This window comes from Canis lupus, chromosome 20 (assembly GCF_048164855.1).
Source record: "Canis lupus baileyi chromosome 20, mCanLup2.hap1, whole genome shotgun sequence".
NCBI lineage: Eukaryota > Metazoa > Chordata > Mammalia > Carnivora > Canidae > Canis > Canis lupus.
Window position 1 is genome coordinate 16,353,149 of NC_132857.1, and position 12,049 is coordinate 16,365,197.

Sequence of the window (12,049 nt, forward strand, 5' to 3'; positions counted from 1 at the left end):
TCAGTATGGAACCAGAAAAGACTTCAAATAGCCAAAGGAATGTTGAGAAAGAAACCAAAGCTGGTGGCCTCACAATTCCAGACTTCAAGCTCTATTACAGAGCTGTAATCATTAAGAGAGCATGGTCCTGGCTCAAAAACAAAAACAAAAACAAAAACAAAAACAAACAAACAAACAAAACAAACATATAGATCAATGGAACAGAATAGAGAACCCAGAAATAGACCCTCAACTCTATGGTCAACTAATCTTCAACAAAGCAGGAAAGAGTCCACAATAGAAAAAAGACAGTCTCTTCAACAAACGGTGTTGGGAAAATAGGACAGCTACAGGCAGAAGAATGAAACTGGACTATTTCCTCACACCATACACAAATATAGACTCAAAAAAGATGAAAGACTTAAATGTGAGACAGGAACCCATCAAAATCCTATAAGAGAACATAGGCAGCAATATCTTCTACCTCAGCCACAGCAACTTGATGCTAGATACATCTCCAAAGGCAAGTGAAGCAAAGATAAAAATGAACTATTGGGACTTCTTCAAGATAAAAGGCTTTTGCACAAGGAAGGAAACAGTCAACAAAACCAAAATAGAACCTACAGAATGGAGAAGATATTTTCAAATGACATATATAAAGTCCTAGTATCCAAAATCTATAAAGAACTTATCACACTCAACACCCAAAGAACAAATAAGCCAATCAACAAATGGGCAGAGGACATGAACAGACATTTCTCCAAAGAAGACATACAAATGGCCAACAGAAACATGAAAAAATGCTCAACATCACTCAGCATCATGGAAATACAAATGAAAACCACAATGAGATACCACCTCCCACAAGTCAGAAATGGCTAAAATTAGCAAGTTGGGAAAAAACAGATGTTGGCAAAGATGTGGAAAAAGGGGAACACTTTTACACTGTTGGTGGGAATACAAGCTGATGCGGCCACTCTGGAAAACAGTATGGAGGTTCCTCCAAAAGCTGAAAATAGAGCTATGATACAACCCAGCAATTGCACTACTGGCTATATACCCAAGGATACAAATGTAGTGATCCAAAGGGGCACCTGCATCCCAATTTTTATAGCAGCAATGTTCACAATAGCCAAACTATGAAAGGAACCCAGATGTCCATCAACAGATGAGTGGATAAAGAAGATGTGGTCTATATATACAATGGACTACTACTTAGCCATCCAAAAAAGAAGAAGAAAATAAATCTTGCCATATACCATGATGTGGATGGAACTAGAGGATATTATGCTATGTGAAATAAGTCAGAGAAAGACAATTATATGATCTCATTCATATGTGGAATTTAAGAAAACAGAGGATCATAGGGGAAGAGAGGGAAAAATAAAACAAGACGAAATCAGAGAGGGAGACAAACCATAAAAGACTTCATCATAGTAAACAAACAGAGTTGCTGGAGGTGGGGGTTGGGGTAACTGGGTGATGGACATTAGGGAGGGCACATGATATAATTAGCACTGGGTATTATATAAGATTGATGAATCACTTACCTCTACCTCTGACACCAATAATACATTACATGTTAATTAATTGAAGTTAAATAAAATGTAAACAATTTTAAAATGGTAAAAATAAAAATAAAAAATAATCAAAACTCTCTGAGTCTACTCTGAGAAATTAGAGAAGTTGTTATATTTGCCAAATTATATCTATTATGTTACTACTAAGAAACATTTTGAGAACTTTAAGGAAAGTCCAGAGAGAAGCTGACTAATGAATGAGACTTCTTTACACAAGCAAATTTTCGAGTTGTTTTTTTCACAGTCTCTCCAGTATGAACTGAGCCGAGGATCATCAGGCACTTGACCCATCACCATCAGGGATGTTAATGCTCTGTTGCTGTACTGATTGTGGAGTCTGAGGTTCAGTGAGCAGACTTGCACTTACTCCTCACACCTCCCTTCCACAGGCACCCAAGTAGATCCAAATTAGCTTCTTCAGACTACTTGCTGGTAAACATGAACACTTTAACTTGGATTTGCAGATCATCTGTAAAGCACCTCATATCCAGCCCTCTTTTTCCACCTTAACATATTAAAATAAACAGACAACAAATAGAATCCAGTTAATGTTTTCCTTATATTCTACATGCAAACTTTTTATTTAGTTTTTTGTTTTCCTCTCCTCAAGGCTCACTTTAATGCTCATGTCAGGAAACATCATAGTAAAGTATAGAGTAGTATCTGAGAGTGATTTTTTTTTTTTTTTGGTTTCTAATTAAACCCACATTAGATTGATACTGGTAACGACAAGTATAGACTGGAAAAAGAACAGATTTCAAAGGAGAGGCAGTTCTTAAAAATTTTGGCTTGGGTCCATTGATTTTAAACTTATAACACTGTCAGTATCTTTATTCTCCCTTTTGTACTTACCAAGATATTTTGAAATATTTTAATATCTATCATTTCAATCTAAAATAGTGTCATATTTTGAGTTACATATACCTAAAGTCTATTTTATGTCATTCCAAAAATATATACTTTGCACATGTACTTTAAGTGATTTAGAAAAGGCTTACTTTTTCCATGTCATTTTGTGCTTTTAATTCTATTTTATGAATGTTTACTTTTAATATTCTCTCTTTTTCCCCCTTAGGCCCATGTTGCTGAGTTTATTGCTGAATATGATTTCCTCTATTTATATAAATTCCCCAATCACATATCTACATCTTTGTTATTCTTTCTTTCTCTTTTGTATCCTGTGTGCATCCACCCTTTCCATACCTTCCATGCTTTAACTTCTTCACCGAAATCTCAAGCCCATATATCCATATATGACTCAGCAGTGAAACTGTACCCACTTACTCTGTTCATTATTGATAATAAACTTGAGAACAAGAAATTTATTTAGATGAAACACACTTTATACAGAGCTCACACAAACATAATGTACAATATCAAACAGCATATAATTGCAAACAAGGGTGAGATATTATCTTGAAAATATGTTAGCTTTCTGTAGTTTTCTTCAGCAAACATGGTAAATAAAATCCCTGATGGGGAAATATGTGTCTATTATTTTTAGTTAAAAAGTAAAATAACAGGTTTATATAATGGTCTGAAGTTTTATAACAGGAAAGAGAGTTTTTTTTTTTTAATGGAAATCACCATAGGGAAATGTTCTTACTCCTATATTTAGAGTGTATATTCTTCTCATTAGTGAAAAGACCACTGGTATGATATAAAAAATATGATATAAAAACCAATATGATATATAAAACAAGATTTCAGTCATTAGTTAATTGCAATCTGATATATAAAACAAGATTTCAGTCATTAGTTAATTGCTTGATCCTCATCAACAATTTTTTCTTATGCTAGAAATTTCCACATGTGTTTTTTTAGATTGAGTCCTAGATTTGATTTTCCTTGACCTTCATAATCAATAGTTATGTGATGCCTATCGGCTAGCAGGATTTCTTTAGCTGAGAATCAATGACCTCTGGTTTTATACTTATTTCCTCGCCATATTTATTTTTCAGTTCTTCTTGACAGTTTTCTAAGCATGCCTTTGATAATGTCATTTGTCACATTCATTTTCTGATAGTTTACATAATCTCCTTTATTCAAACTTCAGTCATATCTATACCCATAATAAAGCTTCCCTTATTGTACAGCGTTTGTTATTCTCCTTTGAACTATGATAATTTATTCACTAATATATAGGTAACTGGCCTTTTTGATGTTCCAAAATAGCATGGTACATTTCAATGCATATTGTATGTAAATGTTCCTAAACATTTCTTAATTGCTTAAATAATTCTCAAAAAATATTCTTGAATGAGAATCCATGGATCAATTACATTCATCTAAAATTTTTGTGTATATACTGATATATAACATCAATTCTCTATAATTATCTAGTTCTAGGTAAACATAACACAACCATAATTATTTTTGTATTTATTATGCTAAAGAAGCACTTAAGATTTAATTGCTATGAGATTCATCCTTGTGTTCACTTGCATAATTTATCCTTTGTTATTTCTAATATCCCATCATATGTATATATAACTTATTCTTTCTTTCTTTTTTTTTTCCTGCCAAGATCATCCAATTTAATAATTTTTAAATAGCTAAATTATAATCAAGGTCACATGGGCACCATACCTGTAACTATACACATACATACCCTGTTCACAAATGGTTAGCTTTATAGCAACAACATTCTGGGACAGTCAAGGGTACAATCACAGTTTTAAAAATTAAGAGTGAAAAGTAAACACAACAGGACATTTGCACAATAGCAGAGAATCCTGTTCTTGGCAGTGAACAGGAAATGACTGGCTAAAGAAATAAGAATAGGCATAATCTAGAATCTAAGTATTATAATCAGAGGAGTTATAGCTATACATATTCTAACAGCCTAATATTTTACCTTAGTAGCTTCTTATACAAAAGTTAAAAAAAAAAACCTGCCAAAAACCAACCCAAATTATTCTTTTTCCTTAACCATTTTACTCCAAGTTGGTGAAGTCATGAGACTGTCTAGCTTAATGGCCTAGAAAAAGTTTTCTAGTTGCAAGATGTTCTTAGTCATTAATTAATAAGCTTAAACACTGAGTTGGATATAGAAATTGGAAACAGGATATATTTCCTAAAATTTGCAAAATAGGAGATGTAAGGCAGATGGTAACACCAAAAGCCACTTAAATTATATTAAAATGGCACCCTGAAATTATTCATAGCAAAACATAATTTCCTATTAGTTTTCATCATACAGGTCAAGTTATTCAGTCAATAAAGAATTTATGGAAGAGCAGCATAGTTATGCTGTACCTCTGAGGTACCCACACAAGGAAAATGACTTTTGGTGTCATGTGACTTCTACTTATCACCAGCCAGGAAGTCTAGTCCCCTGGACCCATTGTGTACCTGGGAGAAGATTGTAAAAATACTTCTGTAAGAGGTAAAGACTAATAATAATCTATAAGTGCACTCTAGAAAGATGTGAAAATGTCATGGAGAAGGAGCACCATATGCTGATTTTAACAGTTGTTTTACTGGAGAAATTTATTTGTCATGTATACACCATAGGAAAATTATCCCCCCTCCCCTCAAAAAAGGTCATGCAGAAAAACTGGATTCATAAAAGAATGTATACATTCAAAGTAGACAAAAATATGGTAGATGTTTTTAAAAAGAAAATATGCAAAATAATTTCACTATGGAATGCCTTGATTGGCATGTGACTTAGCACTTATTTCCTATTATCCAGATCCAATTGTTCTGATAAATCTCTATTATATATCTGTTTTAGAATATCTAGAATATCTATTTTAAAAATATATCTATTTTTAAGACAGAACATAAAACCTGTATTTGTGCATCCATGTATAAGCTATCTTGTCTGATATCTTCATGGATCCAAGATGCTAAAAGATTAATAAAATAATTTTTCAAAAACCTCAAGTCACAGATTAACAAATAATAGATTTCCTCAAGTTTTCTGAATTACACTACTAATAACTAGTAAGTTGTATTTATTAATGTGCTCTGGATTTTCAGATATAAATGCCAGTCAGTGGTTGGCTGGCTATTAAACTGTAAGTAAAATTATTCTTAGAACTGGTTCTTAATACATGGAATGCCTTAACTTTTCTTAGTTCAAAACCTGTATTTGACCCTAAAATACATAATCATGCCCTTTTCTATGCTTTAAGTTGACATACTGACTGTACAATCTATACTTTGTAAGACAGCAGGTAACTCTAGCACAGATGAAACTATATAGTGTGGCATGGGGGAGGACTTCAGTGGCATTATTCCATTTTTATTTATCCAGACTGTTGCTTTCAGCCCTGCATTGAGGCCTCCTTGTATATCGGTTTCTAGTGTGTCACCAACCATCACACAGTCCCCAGGCTGTAGTCCAAGGAGATCACAGCTATGATAAAATATGGAATGGGCTGGTTTCTCTTCTTTCTGCTCTCCACCTATAACGATAGCATCAAAATAGGACTGGCAGGCACAAGCCTCAATCTTCTCCCTCTGGGTCTGTCGGTCTCCATTTGTTAATAAAAGTAGGCGGACTTCTTTCCGAAGTTCAGTGAGCATGGCTTTGACATCTTCTGCTAGTATCATATGCTGTAAACGTGTAGATTTCCACAGGAAATAACATTCTTCAGCCAATTTCCTATTGGCTGCACCACCCTTCGTTTCAAGGATTGCTTCCTCCCAGGGTAAAGTCCTTAGGTCAGTAATGCATGTACTGGAAGGATGAAAACATTCCTTGCTGAGTTTAACTTGAGCTTTGTCACAGATGGTTTTAGCCTCTACTTTATAGTGGTATTTTGATTGTAAAAGCTTTATCACCTCCAGCATGCCTCTTCTGCTGGCCGCGGCCGTGTGGATGAGTGTGTTATCCAGGTCGAAGAAAACGGCTCGCACCCGGTTCAGACCATTCCGCCAGCCTAAGGCTCAGGGCCCCCACCACCCGCCGCCCCTCTTTTTTCTTTTTAAAAGGCGAATATGGAATTAAAACTATTAGAAAAATGTATAAGCATCTAAGTGATATACTCTTTCAATTGCACTAATAATGTAATGCAATTAAAGATTCGGTATAATTATCTTCATTCTTCAGTTTGGTTAAGTAAAATCTTTCATATCTTTTAAAACTCAGCCTGAGAAATTATTGTTCTATAGAGCCTTTCAATAAAGCCTAATGACGACAAAATTAATCCATTCCATGTATATGAAGTGTGGAAGAATGTGTGTATGTCTGTGTTGATGATCTATGAAGAAAAAAAACCTAATAAAAATTAAATCTGGTATACAATATATTTCATGGTCTGTAGATATTAAGCATATGGAACATATTATGCTAAGATTTAGTAATCTTCACTAGCTCTGTTCTACTCAAAGGGGGTGAGATTATTGCTATGACTTTTAATCTAAACTCTACAGCCTGCCTATACTAACACTTCACTAACACACCATTTTTCTTATGTTATTCTAATATTTTAATTTGACCACATTGTTCATATGAAATTAACATAGCAAGATCACCAATGTTGTAAGAAGGAACTATGAACTCACCATCCTCTCGCTCACAATCCTTTTGTTATCTTTAAGTTTCATCAACAAAGTCTAAGAAATCACAGTATTTTCGTAATAAGTATCATCAAACAGATGGCCCCAATTTTGTGGAGAAAAGGCAAAATTGTTTTTCACTGCATCACTCATCATTGTGAATGCATAGTCTCCTCATTTGTATCTACTACCTGTAGTTAACATTTCATTTCACTAATCTTCTACAGACCCAATGACTTTTTTAACATGTCAGAAACATATCTCTGAATAAACTTTTAAAATTGGAATTCTTTTTTTAAATCAATAATTGATATTTTTAAATAAAGTGACTAGTGAGGGCTGACTATTAATGAGGCAACTGTGGCAGAAAGTAGGCAATACAAATCTGAATACATTACAGTTGCCATGATTAAGGGATTCATTACCTCACGTATTGGTATGATTTCAGGATACAGAGTGTTGTTGAGAAAGTTCATACGCAAATTTTAGGTGATGGCCTGTCTTATTACTGATAAAAAGATGATAGAATAATACTCGTATGTAAGTTTACCTTACCAGTGTATGCTACTTGTCAAAGTATCGTTATACTAAGAAAACAGACAAAAAAATAGAATATAAAATAAATATAAATAAATAAAATATATTATATTTTATAAATAATATATATATTATATTTATATAATATAAATAAATATATTATATAAATATAAATATAAATATATTATATAAATATAAATAAATAAATATAAAATAATATTTTTAAAATTTTTAGTTCTTTCCTTTTCCTATAGTTTTAATGGATTAGTTACCTTACTATAGAAATAGTAGGAAAACAGGTAATGCATATTAACAAAATTTATTTGATTGATATTATTCTCTTATTCTCTGTTAATTTTTATTAAATGGTATGAAGACTGTAGAAGATAGGAGGAATGAGGAGAGTATTGGTCAGAGAGGAGGTACATATCAGAGATGAAGAGTAAAAGACAAATTTTCCATTATGAATCAGATGCCTCCTTTATTTTCTCTTTTCTGTACTCATCAATCATGCAAAATATATGTTGTATATTAGATCTTATAAGTACGCTAATTTATTAACATTGACCAGGTGTGTACAATAATTAGTTTCTTTACTGCAACTATTTCTCATTCCACTGGATATACATGAATGTATACTTTCTAACACACTGATTCTTTTTTTTTAACATATTGATTCTTATAAATCCTTGTAAACTTGGTGATGCTTATAAAATATTTCATAAGTGAATCAAAGCAAATGTGCATTATACTATATTATTTATCATTCTTTGTATGTATAGTTGATCCTCATTATTCATGGATTCTATATTTACAGATTTGCCTACTCAGTAACATTTATTTGTAACCCCCCAAAACAATATTTCTGGGTCATTCACAGATATGCACAGAACAATGAAAAATTTGAGTCATCCAATGTGCACATTCCCAGAGGAGGTCAAACAAAGCGACGCTCTGCCTTGTTATTTCAGCTTTTCTACTTATACAAATGTTCTTCTCATGGTCTATTGAGCACACTTTTTTTTTTTTTTTTTTTTAAGATTTATTTACTCATTTTAGAGAGAGAGAGAGACAGAGAGAGAGCATAAGAGCAGGGGGCAGGGCAGAGGGAGATGAAGAGAGAATCCTGGAACAGACTCCTCACTGAGTGCAGAGCCCAATGTGGGGCTCAATACCGGGGCCTTGAGATCATGACCTAAGCTGAAATTAGGAACTGTATGCTTAACCAACTGAGCCACCCGTGGGCCTTTAGCACAATTTTTTTTCTTTTGCATTTGTATGTGGTTTTTTTTGTTTTAGTTTTTTTTGTGATTTCACTGCTTAAAATAGCCCCAAAGTATAGTGATGAAGTGTTGCCTAGTGTTCCAAAGCACAAGAAGTATCTTATAGAGAAGATACATGATAGATAAACTTCATTCAGGCTTTATTTATACTTCTATTGGTCATGAGCTCAATGTTAATGAATCAGTATTAGGGTACATCCAGAAAAAAGAAAAGCAAACTTGTGTTTCTGTATGTGAGGCTACTCCAGAAATACTAAATAACATCTATAATGTGAGGTGAAGCTGTGGATATGATGATAAAGAAGCTAAATTGTGGGTTCATGAGATGATGGTGGATAATAAAAGTGCTTTGGACAGCATTATTGTGAAGCTGAAAGACAAAGAAATTTATAGCCACTTTACCCAGGGTCATGAAATTATTAAACCTTTCTTGGCTAGTACTGGCTGATTTGTATATTTTAACAAGTTATATGGCTAAAAAAATTTAAACTTGTAGATAGATTCTCAGATCAAGAGCCTGTAGAAGAACTTTTAAAAATACCTACTAAGTGCTATACAGGCAGAGATTTACATATAATAGCACATTTTCAATGCTAATAGAATTGATTTGTTTTACAAAAATGTTGGCAAATAAAGTATGTAACACACAAGGTCTCTAAAATCTCTGACTTTAAGTCATTCCAATGCCATGCAAATAATTTATAAGAGGTATATATTAAATAAGAGGCTTTTAAATAGAAACATACGTAAAACATGCTTATCTATTGATTAATTGATAAAAATCTTATGGCTAATAGGAACCTAAACCTGTAATTTCCCTAGGATGAATGATTATGTATTTGCTAAGTCAGAATCAACGTAATAGAATGTAACTCCTGTGAATAGTGAGAATCAAGTATATTCTTTTTAATGGCCACTGAATAGTCCACTTTGTAAATATAAACACTGCTATAGACTAAATGTTCGTGTCTCCTTAAAATTCATATGGTGAAACCTAATCCTCAATGTGACAATATTTGGAAGTAGAACATTTGGGAGGTAATTGGATGGAGCTCTCAGGAATGGGATTATTGCCCGTATCAAAGAGACTCCAGAGAGCTCTTCTGCACCTCCCTCCATGTGAGAAAAATAAAAGACAGCCATCTATGAACCAGGAAGCTAGTTCTCATTAGACATAAAATCTTCTGGCACATTGATCTTGGGCTTCTCAACCTCCAGCACTATTAGAAATTTCTTTAATTTATCCAGATATTATTTATATATTTTGTTGTAGCAGCCTGAACAGATTAAGTCAAAAACTGGTATTGCAGGTGAGTTGCTGCTATAACAAATACATAAAAATGTTGAAGTGGCTCTAGAACTGGGTAAAAGGTAGAGGCTGGAAGAGTTTTAGGTGCATGCTAGAAATGTTGACATTCTGGTGTGCGATCACAAAGAAAGAGGAAAGCTAGAGAGCTGCAGCATGGGTTACAATCAGCAGAGCCAAATGTTGACTGGGGCCCTGGCAGAAAGTCACAGTGTGGGGCAGTACCCCACCAAGTTATGGGGAGATATTGATACCACAGTGGGTCCAGTACACAGACCATTAAGCCAAACAAGATTATTATTGAGTCTTAAGGTCTAATGGAATTTGCCCAGTTAGGTTTGGGACTTGCCTGTCACTCCTTTCTTTCCCATTTCTCCCTTTTGGGAATGGAAATAGGTATCCCAAGCCTATTCCACAGTTGCATTTTGGAACCACATAACTTGTTTGGTTTTACAGGTTCACAACTGGGGAGGAATTTTGCCTCAAGATATCATCTATATATGATTTAGATGATGTTTAGATGAAACTTTGGAGTTTAGATTTTTAATGTTGATGCAGGAAAAAAGTTAAGACTTTTGGACTGTTGGGATGAAATTAGTATATTTTGCATGAGAGCAGGGCATGGATTTGGTGGGGGTAGGGATGGGATGTTATAGAATGAATATTTGAATCTCCCCAAAACTCATATGTTGAAACTTAATTCCCAATAAAATGGTATTAGGAGGTGGGATCTTTGGAAATTAATTAGGTCATGAGGATGGAGCCTTTATGAATGGAATTAGTGCACTTGTAGAAGAGGACCAAGAGAACTCCTATGTCCCATTGTCAGAGAGAAGAAGGTTGTCTATGAACTTGGAAAAGGGTCCTCACCAGACACTAAATTTGCTAGCACCTTGATTTTGGACTTCCTAGCTCCCAGAATTGTAAGAAATAAATTTGTTTTAAAATCACCCTGCCTATGGTACTCCATTACAGTAGTCTAAATGGACTAAGGCAACGGCTGATATAATCTTCCCATGGTATCTCTAACACTTTGACCATAGTGTATAAGATTGAGAATGGCAATAACATATGCTAAAGTAACTTATAAACTAAAACACAGCAAAGATATCTTTTATTTCTTTTACCAAATACTTTACATTTGACAAAGGTAGCTAAGACTCATAGACCAAATGCAATCTACCACCTGTTTTTTTTAATAAAGTTTCGTTAGAACAAAGCGATACCACTTATTTATGTATTATTTATGGCTGCTTTCATAATACTAATACTGAGTTGTATAGTTATAAGAGAAATCTTATTGCCCTTGAAACCTGAAATATTTACAATCTGACACTTTATAAAGTTTGCTGATCTCTGACAAGACTACATCAGATAAGACATTTCACATCTCCCTTTAATCTAGTATACATGTTATCATTAATTTCTTATTTTAATCTGCTTACTAAGGCATTTTTAGTAGTTGTAGCAGTAGTACCACCTTCATTCTAGGATATTTGTAAAAATTATGTTAAAAAGGATTTTAAATATCACTGTATTTAATCTCAGTATTCCTATAGGTAGACAGAATAAATATAAAATACTATTAAAGTCTCAGTATCAAATCTAGCCCTAAATTAATCCTTAGCATTTTTCACTTTCTCCATCTAGGTAAGCATGGTGGCTTTGAACAAGGAACATAATCTATGTGAGCCTGAGTAAAATACAATGTTATCTACTGGTTTTGCTATTTTAAGTGTGAGGAGAGTGTTTAGTACATAGAAGACTATCATAAATGGTTGCAATTGTTATTACCATTCTATATTCTGAGCCTCAGCTCTAAAGTTGTATTTCCTGGGTTTAATTCTTGAATG

General features: G+C 33.5%; 2 long non-coding RNA genes and 1 pseudogene across 6 annotated transcripts in view; 1 reads left to right on the forward strand and 2 right to left on the reverse strand.

Moving 5' to 3' along the window:
* LOC140611694 (uncharacterized) overlaps positions 1-12,049 on the forward strand; it is a 754,568-nt gene that overhangs the window by 589,210 nt on the left and 153,309 nt on the right. The gene's annotated exons all lie outside the window — the stretch shown is intronic.
* LOC140611693 (uncharacterized) overlaps positions 1,650-12,049 on the reverse strand; it is a 97,166-nt gene continuing 86,766 nt past the window's right edge. For both annotated transcript variants that reach the window (XR_012012829.1, XR_012012827.1), the window contains exon 6: positions 1,650-2,064. This is a non-coding gene — a long non-coding RNA (uncharacterized lncRNA). The remainder of the gene's footprint in view (positions 2,065-12,049) is intronic.
* On the reverse strand, positions 5,022-6,644 carry LOC140611692 (N-acylneuraminate-9-phosphatase pseudogene; annotated as a pseudogene).